General features: G+C 52.2%; 1 pseudogene; it reads right to left on the reverse strand.

Moving 5' to 3' along the window:
* Positions 1-14,317: 14,317 nt before the first annotated feature.
* LOC123413256 lies at positions 14,318-14,898 on the reverse strand (annotated as a pseudogene).
* Between the last annotated feature and the right edge of the window lie 2,270 nt (positions 14,899-17,168).

Here is a 17,168-nt window from a genome sequence, read left to right on the forward strand (position 1 = left end):
ACTGTATTCCATATTACACTCGGTAACAAGCTCCGAGAGCACTGAGACGTAGGGCTGTTACCTCCACCGCAGAGGGGCCTGAACTCATACAACCTCGCCGTAGCTAGGACTCTGCCCATCTCATTCGTACCCTACACATCTACTTGTTGGGGAACGTCGCATGGGAAACAAAAATTTTCCTACGCGCACGAAGACCTATCATGGTGATGTCCATCTACGAGAGGGGATGAGTGATCTACGTACCCTTGTAGACCGTACAACAGAAGCGTTAGAGAACGCGGTTGATGTAGTGGAACATCCTCACGTCCCTCGATCCGCCCCGCGAACAATCCCGCGATCAGTCCCACGATCTAGTACCGAACGGACGGCACCTCCGCGTTCAGCACACGTACAGCTCGACGATGATCTCGGCCTTCTTGATCCAGCAAGAGAGACGGAGAGGTAGAAGAGTTCTCCGGCAGCGTGACGGCGCTCCGGAGGTTGGTGATGACCTTGTCTCAGCAGGGCTCCGCCCGAGCTCCGCAGAAACGCGATCTAGAGGAAAAACCGTGGAGGTATGTGGTCGGGCAGCCGTGAGAAAGTCGTCTCAAATCAGCCCTAATTGCTCCATATATATAGGAGGAGGGAGGGGGGGCCTTGCCTTGGGGTCCAAGGACCCCCAAGGAGTCGGCCGAGCCAAAGGGGGGAGGACTCCCCCCCCCCAACCGAGTTGGACTTGGTTTGGTGGGAGGAGTCCCCCTTCCTTCCCACCTCCTTCCTTTTTTTTTCTTTCCTTTTGATTTTTCTTCTCTTGGCGCATTGGGCACTTGTGGGCTGTCCCACCAGCCCACTAAGGGCCGGTGTGGCTCCCCCAATGCCTATGGGCTTCCCCGGGGTGGGTTGCCCCCCCGGTGAACTCCCGGAACCCATTCGTCATTCCCGGTACATTCCCGGTAACTCCGAAAACCTTCCGGTAATCAAATGAGGTCATCCTATATATCAATCTTCATTTCCGGACCATTCCGGAAACCCTCGTGACGTCCATGATCTCATCCGGGACTCCGAACAATATTCGGTAACCAACCATATAACTCAAGTACGCATAAAACAACGTCGAACCTTAAGTGTGCAGACCCTGCGGGTTCGACAACTATGTAGACATGACCCGAGAGACTCCTCGGTCAATATCCAATAGCGGGACCTGGATGCCCATATTGGATCCTACATATTCTACGAAGATCTTATCGTTTGAACCTCAGTGCCAAGGATTCGTATAATCCCGTATGTCATTCCCTTTGCCCTTCGGTATGTTACTTGCCCGAGATTCGATCGTTAGTATCCGCATACCTATTTCAATCTCGTTTACCGGCAAGTCTCTTTACTCGTTCCGTAATACAAGATCCCGCAACTTACACTGAGTTACATTGCTTGCAAGGCTTGTGTGTGATGTTGTATTACCGAGTGGGCCCCGAGATACCTCTCCGTCATACGGAGTGACAAATCCCAGTCTTGATCCATACCAACTCAACTAACACCTTCGGAAATACCTGTAGAGCATCTTTATAGTCACCCAGTTACGTTGCGACGTTTGATACACACAAAGCATTCCTCCGGTGTCAGTGAGTTATATGATCTCATGGTCATAGGAATAAATACTTGACACGCAGAAAACAGTAGCAACAAAATGACACGATCAACATGCTACGTCTATTAGTTTGGGTCTAGTCCATCACGTGATTCTCCCAATGACGTGATCCAGTTATCAAGCAACAACACCTTGTTCATAATCAGAAGACACTGACTATCATTGATCAACTGGCTAGCCAACTAGAGGCATGCTAGGGACGGTGTTTTGTCTATGTATCCACACATGTAAATGAGTCTTCATTCAATACAATTATAGCATGGATAATAAACTATTATCTTGATACAGGAATTATAATAATAACTACACTTTTATTATTGCCTCTAGGGCATAATTCCAACACTACTGTTAGGCTTATACCCACGACAGTTGGCGCCCACCGTGGGGCAGGCATCTAAGCGACTTCCGGCGAGTTTGCGACTACTTCCTTTCGTCATGTCGTCTGGTGGAGGTTCGAGCATGGACCACCAGATCCTCTTCGGCGTTCTCTCCTTCACCATCGACGACTCGACGTGGCTTCGGGAGGCGCCTCTCGACGTCGAGGCGCTTCCCCGTCGCGGGGCCACACACTTCCATGCTGACGCTCGCGGCGTTCTTCTTCTCCAACAATCGGCTCCATTATCGGCTTGCACCTCCGTCGTGCGCCGCAACAAGCAGTCTCGCAGTCCGCGTCTCTAACATTGGGTGCAGCATGCCCGAGCGCGTCAGATCGCGTCCTCTCAAGTGGCAGTTCTGGAGTCTGTTGTGGTTGCCCCGCGTTCCCAGTGCTCGGGCTCGGTTCCGACTGAGCTCCCTTCCGAGTACGCGGGTCGTGGGCCTGCAGCAGAAGTACACATGGCCAACTCCCATGAAGATCCCCGTCAAGCCGGCCGGGGCGAGCATGAAATCGGCGAAGCATCCGGTGCACGTCGTCCACCTCGTCGTTCTGCCAGTCGGCACACTCGGCGGAGCAACGTGGAGTTGTTCCGCACACCTCTGCTCAACTTGGCTACGGCTGCCCATATTGCCGATTCCCTCCAACCGACTGATTCAGAGGCAGAAAGGGGAATCGAGCAGATCCGAGCTTTGTTGCGCACGGCACAGCAGCAGAATTCAGCAGTCTCCCATTCAGACAATCGGATCTACAATAGTTCCGTCCATGCAAACACGCATCGATCGGTTCACAACCCTGGTTCCCATCAGCATCACAGGGGCAGCCGTTCCATGATCCGTGAAGATCGCCGCCGCTCACGCACCCCTCCGCGGGGTGGGCCCTATGGGCCCCGACATCATGATGATCGGCGTTCGGTCGACGACACTTACGACCCAAGACCCGACGCGAGAGGGCGAATCGCCCAGCGAAGAGTCGACAGGGGTCGAGCCCACCGCGATGGTCGCGATATGGACCGTCCGAGTGGAAGCAGGACCATCGTGTCCGGCCCCAAGTGTTTTAGTCGAGCCATCCGCTCGGCTGACATCACGCCCAACTTCCGATTGGCAGCGGGAATCGGTAAATTTACAGGGGAGTCCAAGCCTGAAACATGGCTAGACGACTACCGAGTGGCAGTCCAGATCGGAGGAGGGGACGACCATGTCGCTATGAAGCACCTCCCTCTGATGCTCGACGGCTCGGCTCGAGCTTGGCTGAACCAGTTGGCCCCCTCAAGCATTTACAGTTGGGCAGATCTGGCCCGAGTGTTCATCAGAACCTTCGAAGGGACGTGCAAATGCCCTGCAGGCCTCGTGGAGCTTCAGCACTGTGTCCAGAAGCCGAATGAGCCCTTGCGCGACTTCATCCAGCGATGGACTACTCTTTACCACACGGTGGAGAACGTCATCGAGCATCAAGTGGTCTGTGCATTCAAGGCAGGCGTACGGTACAGAGAGCTGTACTTGAAGTTCGGTCGAACGGGCGACATCTCCATGAGCAAGATGATGGAGATAGCGGCTTGCTATGCAAATGGCGAAGAAGAGGACCGCATCCGGAGCGGCAAACACAAGACAGTCGGCGATGCCGACGGAGGTAACACTCGGAAGCAAAAACAGAAAGTTCCGCCCACACCGCAGGCAGAAGCTGCAGCTGTGACCAGCGCCAAGTTCAAGGGCAAAGGGAAAGCGCAGTCTGCCCCCAAGAAGAAGCCGTTCAACAATCCCATCCTGGACCAGCCTTGTCCGGTTCACACGAAGATGGACGAAGAGGGCAACCCCATATACGCGAAGCACACCACTCGGCAGTGTCGTCTCCTGATTCAGGGGTTCAGCGAAGGGCAACCGAGTGAGAAGAATCCCGAACAGGATGAGGAGGATAAGGAGGATCCGTTCCCCCAAGTCCATGCAACCCTCATGATCTTTGCTGACGTCGAAAGCAAGAGTCGACTGAAGCTGGTGAACAGAGAAGTCAACATGGCCGTTCCGACTGCCCCCAAGTTTCTTAAATGGTCTCAGACTGCGATCACCTTTGACCAGTCAGATCATCCAACGCACATCCCCACCCCGGGAAGACAGGCTCTAGTCGTCGACCCGGTGGTGGAAGGGGTCCGACTGCGCAAAGTCCTCATGGACGGCGGTAGCGGACTGAACATCATGTATGCCGACACTCTCAAGGGAATGGGCATTCCGATGTCGAGACTCAGCGAGAGCAGCATGCCATTCCACGGAGTCGTCCCTGGACGGAAGGCCAAGTCACTCGGCCAGATCTCATTGGACGTCATCTTCGGCTCCGATAAAAACTTTCGCAAGGAAAGGCTTACATTTGAGGTGGTGGATTTCCAGAGTGCTTACCACGCAATTCTGGGCCGCCCGGCATACGTGAGCTTCATGGCACGTCCATGCTATGTCTACTTGAAGTTGAAGATGCCAGGCCCAAAAGGCGTTATCACCATTACGGGCAACCGCCAGCGAGCAGAGGAGTGTCTGCAAGAGGGATCGAGAATCGCCGACCAGCAGATGGCGGTACTCGAGCTCGACGAATACAAGAAGACAGTCGACCCTGCTGACCTGATGCGCTCAAAGAAACCAGCTTCTGAGTCCGCATTCCAGTCGGCGGGGGAGACAAAGAAGGTCAGCATCCACCCGACGGACGAGTCTGCCGCCCCGACGAACATCTCCACCACCCTCGATCCAAAATAGGAAGCCGAGCTCACCCAATTCCTCCGTGAGAACTGGGACATCTTCGCATGGAAACCATCTGACATGCCAGGTGTACCCAAGGAGTTGGCTGAGCACCGACTGCATGTGGATCCCGCCGCTCGGCCCGTCCGAGAGCGCCTGCGCCGGTCCGCCGCGCACAAGAGGAAGGCAATCGGAGAAGAGGTGGCCAAGCTATTGGCTGCCAACTTCATTCGCGAGGTTCACCACTCCGAGTGGCTCGCCAATGTCGTCATGGTGCCCAAGAAGGACAAGTCACTCCGAATGTGCATTGACTTCAAGCATCTCAATAAGGTCTGCCCGAAAGACCATTTTCCGCTCCCCCGCATAGATCAAATTGTCGACTCGACTGCGGGATGCGAGCGGTTGTCATTTCTTGATGCCTATTCGGGCTATCATCAGATCCGTATGTATGGTCCCGACGAGTTAAAAATAGCCTTCATCACCCCGTTTGGGTGCTTCTGCTACATCACTATGCCTTTCGGTCTGAAGAATGCAGGAGCTACCTTTATGCGCATGATCCAAAAATGTCTCCTCGACCAGATCGGTCGCAATGTGGAGGCATACATGGATGATATCGTAGTCAAGTCACGCAAAGGTTCCGACCTGCTGACTGACTTGGCAGAAACTTTCGCCAACCTTCGTAGGTACGATATCAAGCTCAACCCAGCCAAATGTTCATTCGGTGTTCCCAGCGGAAAGTTACTCGGTTTCTTCGTTTCCGAACGAGGGATCGACGTTAACCCCGAAAAGATCGGGACCATCGTTCGAATGGAGAGGCCGGTTAGAATACACGATGTTCAACGGCTCACAGGTTGCCTAGCGGCTTTGAGCAGGTTCATCAGTCGACTCGGCGAAAAAGCACTTCCTCTGTACCGACTCATGAAGAAGTCAGATATCTTCGAGTGGAGAGACGAAGCCCAAGTCGCATTCGACGACCTCAAAGTCCTACTTTCCACCCAGCCGGTTCTTACTGCTCCGCTCAGTAAAGAGCCCCTTCTTCTATATATCGCGGCTACAAATCAAGTCGTCAGTACCGTTCTTACAGTCGAGCGAGAAGAAGAAGGCAAAGCATACAAAGTTCAGCGGCCAGTGTACTACGTCTCCGAAGTCCTAACCCCTTCCAAGCAGAGGTATCCCCATTATCATAAACTTATCTATGGGATCTATATGACTGCGAAGAAGGTGGCCCATTATTTCCAAGACCACTCGGTATCTGTCGTTTCTGATGCTCCGTTGTCGGAAATTCTCCACAATCGAGACGCGTCAGGCCGAGTGGCGAAGTGGGCAATGGAGATGCTGTACTGTGACATCAAGTTTGAGGCCAAGAAAGATATTAAGTCTCAAGCCCTGGCTGACTTTATAGCAGAATGGGTAGAACAACAGCAACCGACTCACATCTACTCGGCTCATTGGACAATGTTCTTCGATGGGTCTAAGATGTTGAATGGATCCGGCGCTGGTGTTGTGATCATATCACCTAAGGGTGACAAGCTCAAGTACGTGCTTCAGATACACTTTGATTCCTCCAACAACGAGGCAGAGTATGAAACTCTCCTCTATGGATTGCGCATGGCCATCTCACTCGGCGACCGTCGCCTGATGGTCTACGGCGATTCGGATTTGGTGGTCAACCAAGTGATGAAAGAATGGGATGTAAGGAACCCCACGATGACAACATACTGCAATGCAGTGAGGAAGCTGGAGAAGAAGTTTGAAGGTCTAGAGCTCCATCATGTTCCGAGACTGAAGAACCAAGCAGCTGATGAGTTGGCGAAACTCGGATCCACTCGGAGACCAGTCCCGAGTGATGTCTGCCTCGAGCACCTTCATCTTCCCTCAGTCAAAGAAGATCCCTTCACGGAAGAACCGATACAACCCAAGAGCGCAACAGATCCGACTGAAGTCGATGTACCTGCTGTGGTTGATTTGGTCACGGAGATTCTGGTTGTCATTCCCGATTGGACTGTGCCGATCATCGCATATATCCTAAGGCAAGAACTTCCAGAAGATGAAGTCCAAGCCAGGCAAATAGTTCGCAGGTCGAAGGCATTCACTGTCATTGACGGTTAATTGTACAAGGAGAGTGTTTCAGGCATTCTTCAACGCTGCATTTCCCCAGAGGAAGGACAGTTGATCTTAGAAGACATTCACTCGGGAACCTGCGGTCATCACGCTTCTTCAAGAGCAATTGTCGCCAAGGCGTTCAGAGCCGGTTTCTTTTGGCTGCAGGCCAACGAGATGGCTAAAGATATGGTCGACCGATGTGAAGGCTGTCAGTTCTACTCCAACAAGTCCCACAAGCCATCATCTGCTTTAAAAACGATCCCACTTGTGTGGCCATTTGCAGTCTGGGGATTAGACACAGTCGGACCATTCAAGACAGGCCAAGGAGGTTACACACATCTGTTGGTGGCAGTCGACAAGTTTACAAAATGGATCGAAGCCAAGCCCATCAAGAAACTCGATGCCTCAACAACTGTCAAGTTTGTCAGGGACATCACTTCCAGATTCGGGGTACCTCACAGCATAATCACAGACAATGGGACAAACTTTGACTCGGACAGATTCAAAGGCTTCTGTGCGAGTCAGGGTATCCGAGTGGATTTTGCTTCCGTAGCACATCCGCAATCCAACGGACAAGCTGAGCGTGCGAACGGACTTATCCTTCAAGGTTTGAAGCCCCGACTCTTGCGAGAGGTAGGACATGCTGCTGGTGCATGGGTCACCGAGTTACCTTCAGTGCTTTGGGGCCTCCGCACCACTCCGAACAGATCAACGGGGCGATCACCGTTCTTCCTCGTTTATGGAGCAGAAGCGGTCCTTCCGAGTGACCTGCTTCACAATGCCCCGCGAGTCGAACTCTTCTCCGAAGCCGAAGCAGAACAAGCAAGGCAAGATGGAGTCAATCTTCTAGAGGAGGAGCACGAGATGACACTTACTCGCTCAACAATTTACCAGCAAGATCTGCGACGCTTTCATGCACGTCACGTCAGGAGTCGCACATTCCAAGCTGGTGATTTGGTGCTCCGAGTGGATCAGCAAAGACCGCACAAGATGGCTCCGGCCTGGGAAGGGCCTTTCATCATTTCCAAGGTGCTGAACAACGGAGCATACAGACTCTACAACATTCAGAGGGAGACAGACGAGCCGCGCGCATGGAACGGAGATCTCCTCAAGCGTTTTTATACGTGATCGTCGACTGAAGCAGTGTAACGAACAAGTTTTGAAGAAATAATATATACAGCAGATTCAGTTTTGTGCAGATACAGAGTTCTCCCACGGTCGCAGACTCCGGTCATCAAAAAAAAAACTTAGCTACAGTCCTGAATCGCCTAAGTACTCACTTCCTCCGAGTGTGCACTATACGTCACACTCGGGAACTTAGCTGCGATCCTGAATCGCCTAAGTACTAACCTCCTTCGAGTGTGCACTATACGTCACACTCGGGGACTTAGCTGCGATCCTGAATCGCCTAAGTACTCACTTCCTCCGAGTGTACACTATACGTCGCACTCGGGGACTTAGCTGTGATCAAGAATCACCTAAGTACTAACCTCCTCCGAGTGTGCACTATATGTCACACTCGGGAACTTAGCTGCGATCCTGAATCGCCTAAGTACTCACTTCCTCCGAGTGTACACTATACGTCACACTCGGGAACTTAGCTGCGATCCTGAATCGCCTAAGTACTAACCTCCTCCGAGTGTGCACTATACGTCACACTCGAAGACTTAGCTGCGATCCTGAATCGCCTAAGTACTAACCTCCTCCGAGCATGCGCTATACGTCGCACTCGGGGACTTAGCTGTGATCAAGAATCACCTAAGTACTCACTTCCTCCGAGTGTGCACTATACGTCACACTCGGGAACTTAGCTGCGATCCTGAATCGCCTAAGTACTAACCTCCTCCGAGTGTGCACTATACGTCACACTCGGAGACTTAGCTACGATCCTGAATCGCCTAAGTACTAACCTCCTCCGAGCGTGCACTATACGTCGCACTCGGGGACTTAGCTGTGATCAAGAATCACCTAAGTACTAACCTCCTTTGAGTGTGCACTATACGTCACACTCGGGGACTTAGCTGCGATCCTGAATCACCTAAGTACTCACTTCCTCCGAGTGTACACCATACGTCGCACTCGGGAACTTAGCTGCGATCCTGAATCGCCTAAGTACTAACCTCCTCCGAGTGTGCACTATACGTCACACTCGGAGACTTAGCTACGATCCTGAATCGCCTAAATACTAACCTCCTCCGAGCGTGCACTATACGTCGCACTCGGGGACTTAGCTGTGATCAAGAATCACCTAAGTACTAACCTCCTCCGAGTGTGCACTATACGTCACACTCGGGGACTTAGCTGCGATCCTGAATCGCCTAAGTACTAACCTCCTCCGAGTGCGCACTATACGTCACACTCGGGGACTTAGCTGCGATCCTGAATCGCCTAAGTACTAACCCCCTCCGAGCGTGCACTATATGTCGCACTCGGGGACTTAGACGTGATAAAGAATCACCTAAGTACCACCTTCCTCCCAGTGCACACAACACGTCGCACTCGGGGACTTAGCTGCGATCCTGAATCGCCTAAGTAATCACCTCCTCCGAGTGTGCACTACACGTCGCACTCGGAGACTTAGACGTGATCAAGAATCACCTAAGTACCAACTTCCTCCCAGTGTGCACTACACGTCGCACTCGGGGACTTAGACATGATCAAGAATCACCTAAGTAATAACTTCCTCCGAGTGTGTACTACACGTCGCACTCGGAGACTTAGACGTGACCAAGAATCACCTAAGTATTAATCTTCTCCGAGTATGCACTAAGTGTTGCACTCGAAACAGCATTCAAACAAAAGACTAAATGTTTTCATTCCGACTCCAAAAGTCCAAAAACGATAGCTGACTCGGTGCGGATCAAGCTTACCCGCACCGATTTAAAAGTATGACAGCCAATAGAAGTGGCCAGAGTATCTTACAGGTAAACACTCGGCATACCGAGGATAAAGTTTGATTACGCGTCAGCTGGGCCGGCGCCAGGACTAGAAGGCTCCACAAAAGTGTCCAAGTCGATTCCATCAGTGATGCGGGTAGCAGTCTCAAGGAACGTCTCCATGAAGTCTTCGAATCGAAGCTTCCTCGTGTTGGCGACCTTCAATGCTTTTAGCTTATCTTCCCGCACCTCCTTGCAATGGACTCGGACCAAGGACAACGCAACATCAGCACCACAACGCGCTGCTGACTTCTTCCACGATTGCACTCGGTCAGGAATCTCCTCCAGTCGCGCCATCAAGGATTCCATCTCCTGCCGCGACTCGTCTTCCGGCCAAAGTTCCTTGTCAATTCGGCCGACGACTTCTCTCAGTCCACCGATGAAAGGACCTACTTTGCCTACGCGGATATGTGCCCAGAGCAGATCCCGATTGGCGTCCTCGCCGAGTGGAACATTGTCCTTAATAGACCGCTCCACAGCCGCTGCTTCAGCTTCAGCGTCTCCGCAAAAGTCTGCAACAAACGAGCAAGCAGACAATAACAACCGAGTGTACGTCACACGGTACAACCACTCGACAAAGCATAAGACTTACCAGCCAAACGAGTCATCATCTGCGCAGCCCAGTCGGTGACATACTTCTCTTGAGCTATGCATCGTTTGTTCAGGATGCCCATCTGTTTGTGCAGCTCAGTCCTCTGTTTCCCCATCCTCTCCACCTCCGCCGTCAACACCCTGTTTGCCTCCAGAGCCTCCTCCAAGGACTTCTCTCGTACTTCCAGAGCATCCTTCATGCCGGCCATGGCGAGCATCGCAGCTTCAAGTTCACCAGCATACTGGTTCCTCTCCTCTCTCAGGGCTTCATAAGCCGTTCCCATTTCACAAGTTTTCTGCACCAAGAAACAAAGGGTAATCAACAAGTTTATCAGTTCATAGGCTAAGTTCTTCAGACCCCTGCCGACGCAAGCAGTCGACAGCGGTCTCGAGGACTACACCCAGTGGGTTCACTAAGAGTGACCCCACTGGCATGCACCTCAAGCAGGCCCGCCCTATTGAGGTGCACGTTTTCACCTACGCCTCCAAGGCCAATACTACTCGACCTGCGTGCAACTTACTCTCGGAGACTCTTGCCACAAGAGCGCTCCGACTGCAACAAGTACTCGCACTCGGAAATCCTGTCTACGGACACAACCAAACTAAAGACAAAATGTATAAAGACAACTGTCGGTGCAAGCACTCGACAGAAGTCTCGGGGACTACACCCACTGGGTTCACTCGGAGTGAACCCATTGCAAAAATCAATACCACCCAGTGGGTTACAGGAGAAAAGTAAATACTTACTAGACTACTTACTCGGATATCATCGCGCAGCTCCAAGCTCCGCTGGTACAAGGCCGCAACGGAGTCGTAAGCCCTCTTGGCTTCTCCAGCCATCAACTCCGCCTGCACCATGGCCCCCTTGGCCGCTCCCACCTGTTCCTGTGGGACACACCGGATGCTGAATTCAGCATTCGACGAACCGGGAATCGTGGGAAGTTCCTGGGGCATCCCAAGGTTCGCCCCAGTCGGTTCCTCCCCCACTGGCACCGGTTCAGTCGGTGGAGGCGCTTCGGTCGGTGGAGCGTCACCGGCAGGGGTGGCAGCAGGAGGAGCAGCCTCAGGGACAGGCTCCAGGACAGGCTCCACGGCGGGGTCGGCTCTCCCCTGGTCGTCCTCGTCCAGGCAAATCGCCCCTGACAAGCCGAATGACACGACGTCTCAGAAAAAGAAAGAATGGCGCAGTCCGCAGGAATAAAACACCCAACTCTCCCACAACACACCTGGCTGGGACGAAACGACGTTGTCCGTGTCCATGGGGTCGTCCCCTTGGCGGGCCGGAGAGGTTGCAGAAGTGGCGACCCTGTCGAGTGAAGTCCATTCAACTTGTAAAGCAGGAGTTCACTCGGATAACAGAAAGAGCCGAAAGTTAGATTCACTTACGTGGATGTGACGGGGATGGCAACCCTCATTCGCGGCAGAGCCTTCCGAAGTTTGGGCCCACACGGTTTGGGCGCCCTGGAAGACTGGCCTGCGGGCTCAGCGGTTGCGTCCCTGGCCCTTTTGGTGCCTCGAACACTCGGGCCACCGGAGCGGCAGGCGGAGCACTCGACGACGCAGGAGGAGCTGAAGGGACGGCGGGCTCGTGTCGACGCTTACTCCGATGCTCCGGCCGTGGAGGTGGCGAGTCTCGTTCTTCGTCCTCTTCCTCTTCCTCGCTGTCCTCCTCCTCCGACTCCCCGCTGTCGGAGACGTATTCGACGCTCTCCACGCTCCCCTCCTGGCTGCCTTCCTCCTCTTCCTCCTCCGGATTCCCATTCGAGACGGGGGAGAACCAGTTGGTCCACGCCTGCATGGAGTTCAGTCGGAAACATTAGGCATCACACGGAGATATAAGTAAACGACTGGAATCAAGACGATTCAATGCACTCGGCTAATGCCACTCACCTGATTCGGTGGAGGGTGGTCCGCGCTGTAAGGCGTCACTCGGCGGGCTCCTTTGGGGTTCTCACAGGGACCCGTGATTTGGAGCACCCACGAGGTCACCCTCTCCTCGGGTATGCCCACCACGTTGGTCCGAGTGGAATCCTCGGGCCCTGTGTAGTGCCACATAGTGTGGTCGCGGGCCTGCAGAGGCTGGATCCGCCGACCGAGGAAGACTTCCAGCAGGTCTATACCGGTGACCCCCCTCCTGACAACATCCACGAGTGCCTCAACCAAAGGCTGGATATCGTTCTTCTCGGCCTTCGAGAGCGTGAGTTGCTTAGGCGGAGTGGGACGGTCTAGACTAAACGGAGGCAGCCCAGTAGATGCATTCGGACAGGCTATGTCCTGGCAGTAGAACCACGTCGACTGCCAGTTCGTAACCGACTCGCTCAACTGGAGAGCAGGATAGCTGCTCCGACTCTTCTTCTGGAACCCTAAACCCCTGCAGAGCTAGAGGAGATGCGTCTTGTCGTCCGACTGACTAAGATGTTTGATGGTTTGGGAGCGGGCGAAGAAGATGTGTTTGAATAAACCCCAATGGGGGGGCAACCGATAAAGCACTCGCACAAAACGATGAAGGCAGAAAGATGGGAGATGGCATTCGGAGGAAAGTGATGGAGTTGAGCACCGAAGTGATTCATGATGCCTTTAAAGAAGGGGTGCGGGGGCAAAGAAAAACCTCTGTGAACATGGCTGAGGAGCAGGACGCGCTCCCCCTCCCGAGGCGCCGGCTCGACCCCGTCGTCCGCCAGCAGCCTCCAGGACTTATGCACGAGCATTCCGTGCTCCACCAGCTCCAGCAAATCACCCTCCGTCACCGTGGAGGGGAGGAAGTCTCCTTGGATCCACCCCGCCAGCAACGGCCGCTGCCGCCGTTGAGCAGCCGCCGCCTTGCTTTTCTTCTTCCGCGCCTCCATCTTGCCGGTCTGACCCTTGGTCATGGGGGCGACGGCGAGTCCTCGAGGAGGAGGAGGAGGAAGGAGTGTATGAGCGCAGGAGGTGGCGAGGAAGACGGAGCAGGCAAGAGCGAAAGATTCGGCGAGCATAACCGAGGAGTCTCGTCGCCCAGAGTTAAATAGAGCGCCGACTGGGTCGCTGACGAGCGGGCCCGAAATCTTATCCGCCCGACCGGCCGCGGCGATATCAGTGGAGGAGTTGAAGGCGCGAGGATCGAGGAGTCAGGCGCTACTCGAGCACGCTGACATCGTCCCCGCTGAGCGCGCGGAACCCGAAATTTGATATCCCGGAAAATCCGCTGCTGTCAGTTGACCGGTCGCGTCAAAAGATGCCGCGGAAGCACTCGGTTCCCGACAGTCTGTTTCGCAAGCATCTCCACTCGGAGCGCTGGTCAGGAGAGATAAAATGGATAGAGGCAAGCAACGCCCAAGCCGAACCTAGTCCAGTCGGATCTGAACCTCAAGCACTGCTTCGGCGTTTCAACCCCAATCCATTCGGGGACTAATGATGGGGTCATAGTCCTAGGGTACGGTCATCGGCCTGCCCTACATGTCCTACCCAAGGACTACCCCACACAAAGGACAGGACCTTAAGTCTGCCCCGACTGAATTAAGGAGTCCCCATCATCCAGTCGGTAACAGGCCCAGAATCATCCAGTCGGAGACTAGCATTCGGAGGGCACCAGGCCAACCGACTGGATACACTCGGTACGTCGTAACCTCTCTGGAGGGAAACTGCCGTACGTTTCCGGGTGCGCTTATTAGCATTTAGAGCATACGTTACCTGTAACGTATGCATTCAATCGCCACTACTCCACCCCTGAGTCAGAACCGTTGTGGAGGGCAGCACACTCTATATAAGCCGCCCTCCCCCACTGGTCAAGGGGTTAGCAAATCACTGTATTCCATATTACACTCGGTAACAAGCTCCGAGAGCACTGAGACGTAGGGCTGTTACCTCCACCGCAGAGGGGCCCGAACTCATACAACCTCGCCGTAGCTAGGACTCTGCCCATCTCATTCGTACCCTACACATCTACTGTCAGGCTTATACCCACGACACCTGCCCCTCCTCTCCATCTACATAATTAATCTTCAGTTTCTTCGTCGTCATCCTTGTACACCCACTCCCACTCCTCGTCATCCTCGTCATATTGTTCTTCCGTGGACGAACCCCTGGCCATGGACAACGCGTTCCAGTGCCGGACGGCGAGCTCCCACCCCACCATGGACCCGTCTCCGTCGCGTCCCACCTTGAGGAGAAGAACCCCTACTGGGACCCGAGCAGCCCTGCCGCGAACAGCACGGCCTACCCCGCCTTGCCGGCCCACGCGGGCGCGTCGACGCCGCTGTCGAGCACCCACAGGAGCACGGCCTCCGCTGCCACGGCTGCCGCGGGGAAGGCCAGCATCCGCCACATCATCCCGCGCCTCATCTCCTCGGACAGGTCCAGGCCAAGCCCGAACGGCGTCTGGCCCTGGCGGCCGCCTGCGCCCCATTCTTGGCCGGTCTTCGCTACTGACGTCGTCGCCGTGGCATCGGTGGTGGCTTCGACGTTGCCGGGGCTGGCCGTCGGCCGGAAGGTGGCCGCGCTGGCGCGGCGGACTGGAGCGGTGGGAAGGAGCCGGCGGGACACAGTGGCACGGGAAGGGAGAAGGAGCAGCTCCATGGCTGCATGCTTGGAGTGTTGTGGCCTCTGGGAGTGTGAGTTGTGACCGTTCGTCCGTCTGTGGGGACTGGGAAGACGAGAAAAGAATGAAGGCCGTGCATGTGTTATCCTCGTCCGTGTGTGGGAACTGGGATATTTTCGCTTTCTTAAAGAGGAGTAACAAACTATCAGAAATTGGAGGATTTCAACCCATGTTGAAGATTTGTACAAATGCCATTTCAAATTTCGTTGTAGGGGTGCTTCCAATAAAGGAATTATGTGGGTACTGGGAATTTCTAAGCATTTCATGGCCTCATACTACAATTTTCTTTGTGATCTCCTCTAATTTTTTGTGGAGTATATCTACAATCGTTATTTTATTCCAGTCTAGCTTTTATCGTTGAAATGTACTATAACACTAATCTTTTAGGATTGAAGAACCCACATTCAATTGAGATTTTCAATTGACATTATGACATTGAATTCATCAGTTGTATCATGAAAATTCAATTTAAATCTGATAAAAATAATACGATTTGGAAGATTTTGTAATAACAAATTCTTTTATAATAATTTAAGTAGGTTTTGCATTTTTTTTCTAGCCCGGTGCAACGCACGGACATTTGTAGTAGTATTTACTACGTGACGGCCCTTGCACCTGCCATGGACTGTTAGAATACGGGTGCTTGCCGTTTGGAAGCTAACCTGTCGTATTGTAGACCACTAATTAGAATTTTGTCTATACAACTAGCACTTGATTTTGATACAAACTTGGATCATGCCGAGGTTATCTTTTTGCCAATTTTTGGCAGCAAGTGTGGAATAATAAATTACAATGGATTATAGCCAATTTTTAAATCAAAATAATGCATGAAAAATAAAATACTAAAAATCACCGTTCAGATTATTGGACCGTGTACCTACAAGAAGAACCAAACAAAGATGAAATACGAAGAAATTAAAATTTAGATTAGAAATGTAAGATCAAATTCCTATGATATGATCGAAGAGGAGAATATTTGAGTTATGAGTTTGTCAATCATTTAAGACAATGTGGAATTGTTTCACAGTTGACACCGCCTCGAACACCACAACATAATGGTGTGTCTGAACATCGTAATCGTACTTTATTAGATATGATGCGTTTTATGATGTCTCTTACCGATTTGCCGTTATTGTTTTGGGGTTATGCATTAGAGACAACTGCATTCACATTAAATAGGGCACCATCAAAATCCGTTGAGACGACGCCATATGAATTGTGGTTTGGCAAGAAGACAAGTTGTCATTTCTTAAAGTTTGGGGATGTGATGCTTATGTCGAAAAGCTTCAGCGTGAAAAGCTGGAACCCAAAGCGGAAAAGTGCGTCTTCATACGATACCCAAAAGGGACAGTTGGGTACACCTTCTATCTCAAATCCGAAGGCAAAGTGTTTGTCGCTAAAAACAGAGCTTTTCTTGAGAAAGAGTTTCTCTCAAAAGAATTGAGTGGGAGGAAGATAGAACTTGATGAGGTTATAGAACCTTTACTTCAGCTAGAGAGTAGCGCAGCACAGGAAGATGTTTCCGTGGAACCTACAACAGTTGAAGAAGCTAATGATGATGATCAAGAAACTTCAGATCAAGTTGCTATCGAACCTCGTAGGTCGACAAGGGCACGTACTGCTCCTGAGTGGTACGACAACCCTGTCTTATCAATCATGTTGTTAGACAACGATGAACCTACGAGCTATGGACAAGAATGGTGGGCCCGGATTCCAACAAATGGTTAGAGGCCATGAAATCCGAGATAGGATCCATGTATGAAAACAAAGTATGGACTTTGGATGTATTACCTGAAGGGCGAAAGACCATTCAGAATAAATGGATCTTTAAAAAGAACAACGGACACGGACGCTAAAGTCACCGTCTATAAAGCTCGACTTGTGGCAAAGTATTTTTCACGAGTTTAAGGAGTTGAGTACGATGAGACTTTCTCTGTTAGAATCATTTAGAAATAGCTGTATTTTTCGATTATAAAATTTGGGAGATGGATGTCAAAACAACATTCCTTAACGGTTTCCTTAAGGAAGAGTTGTATATGATGCAACCGGAAGGTTTTGTCGATCCAGAAAATGCTAACAAAGTATGCAAACTCCAGCGATCCATTTATGGACTGGTGCAAGCATCTCGGAGTTGGAATCAACGCTTTGATGAGGTGATCAAGTCATTTGGATTTATACAAGTTTATGGAGAAGCTTGTATTTACAAGAAAGTGAGTGGGAGCTGTACAATGTTCCTAATATTATATGT

This window comes from Hordeum vulgare, chromosome 1H, assembly GCF_904849725.1.
Source record: "Hordeum vulgare subsp. vulgare chromosome 1H, MorexV3_pseudomolecules_assembly, whole genome shotgun sequence".
In the NCBI taxonomy this organism is placed as follows: domain Eukaryota; kingdom Viridiplantae; phylum Streptophyta; class Magnoliopsida; order Poales; family Poaceae; genus Hordeum; species Hordeum vulgare.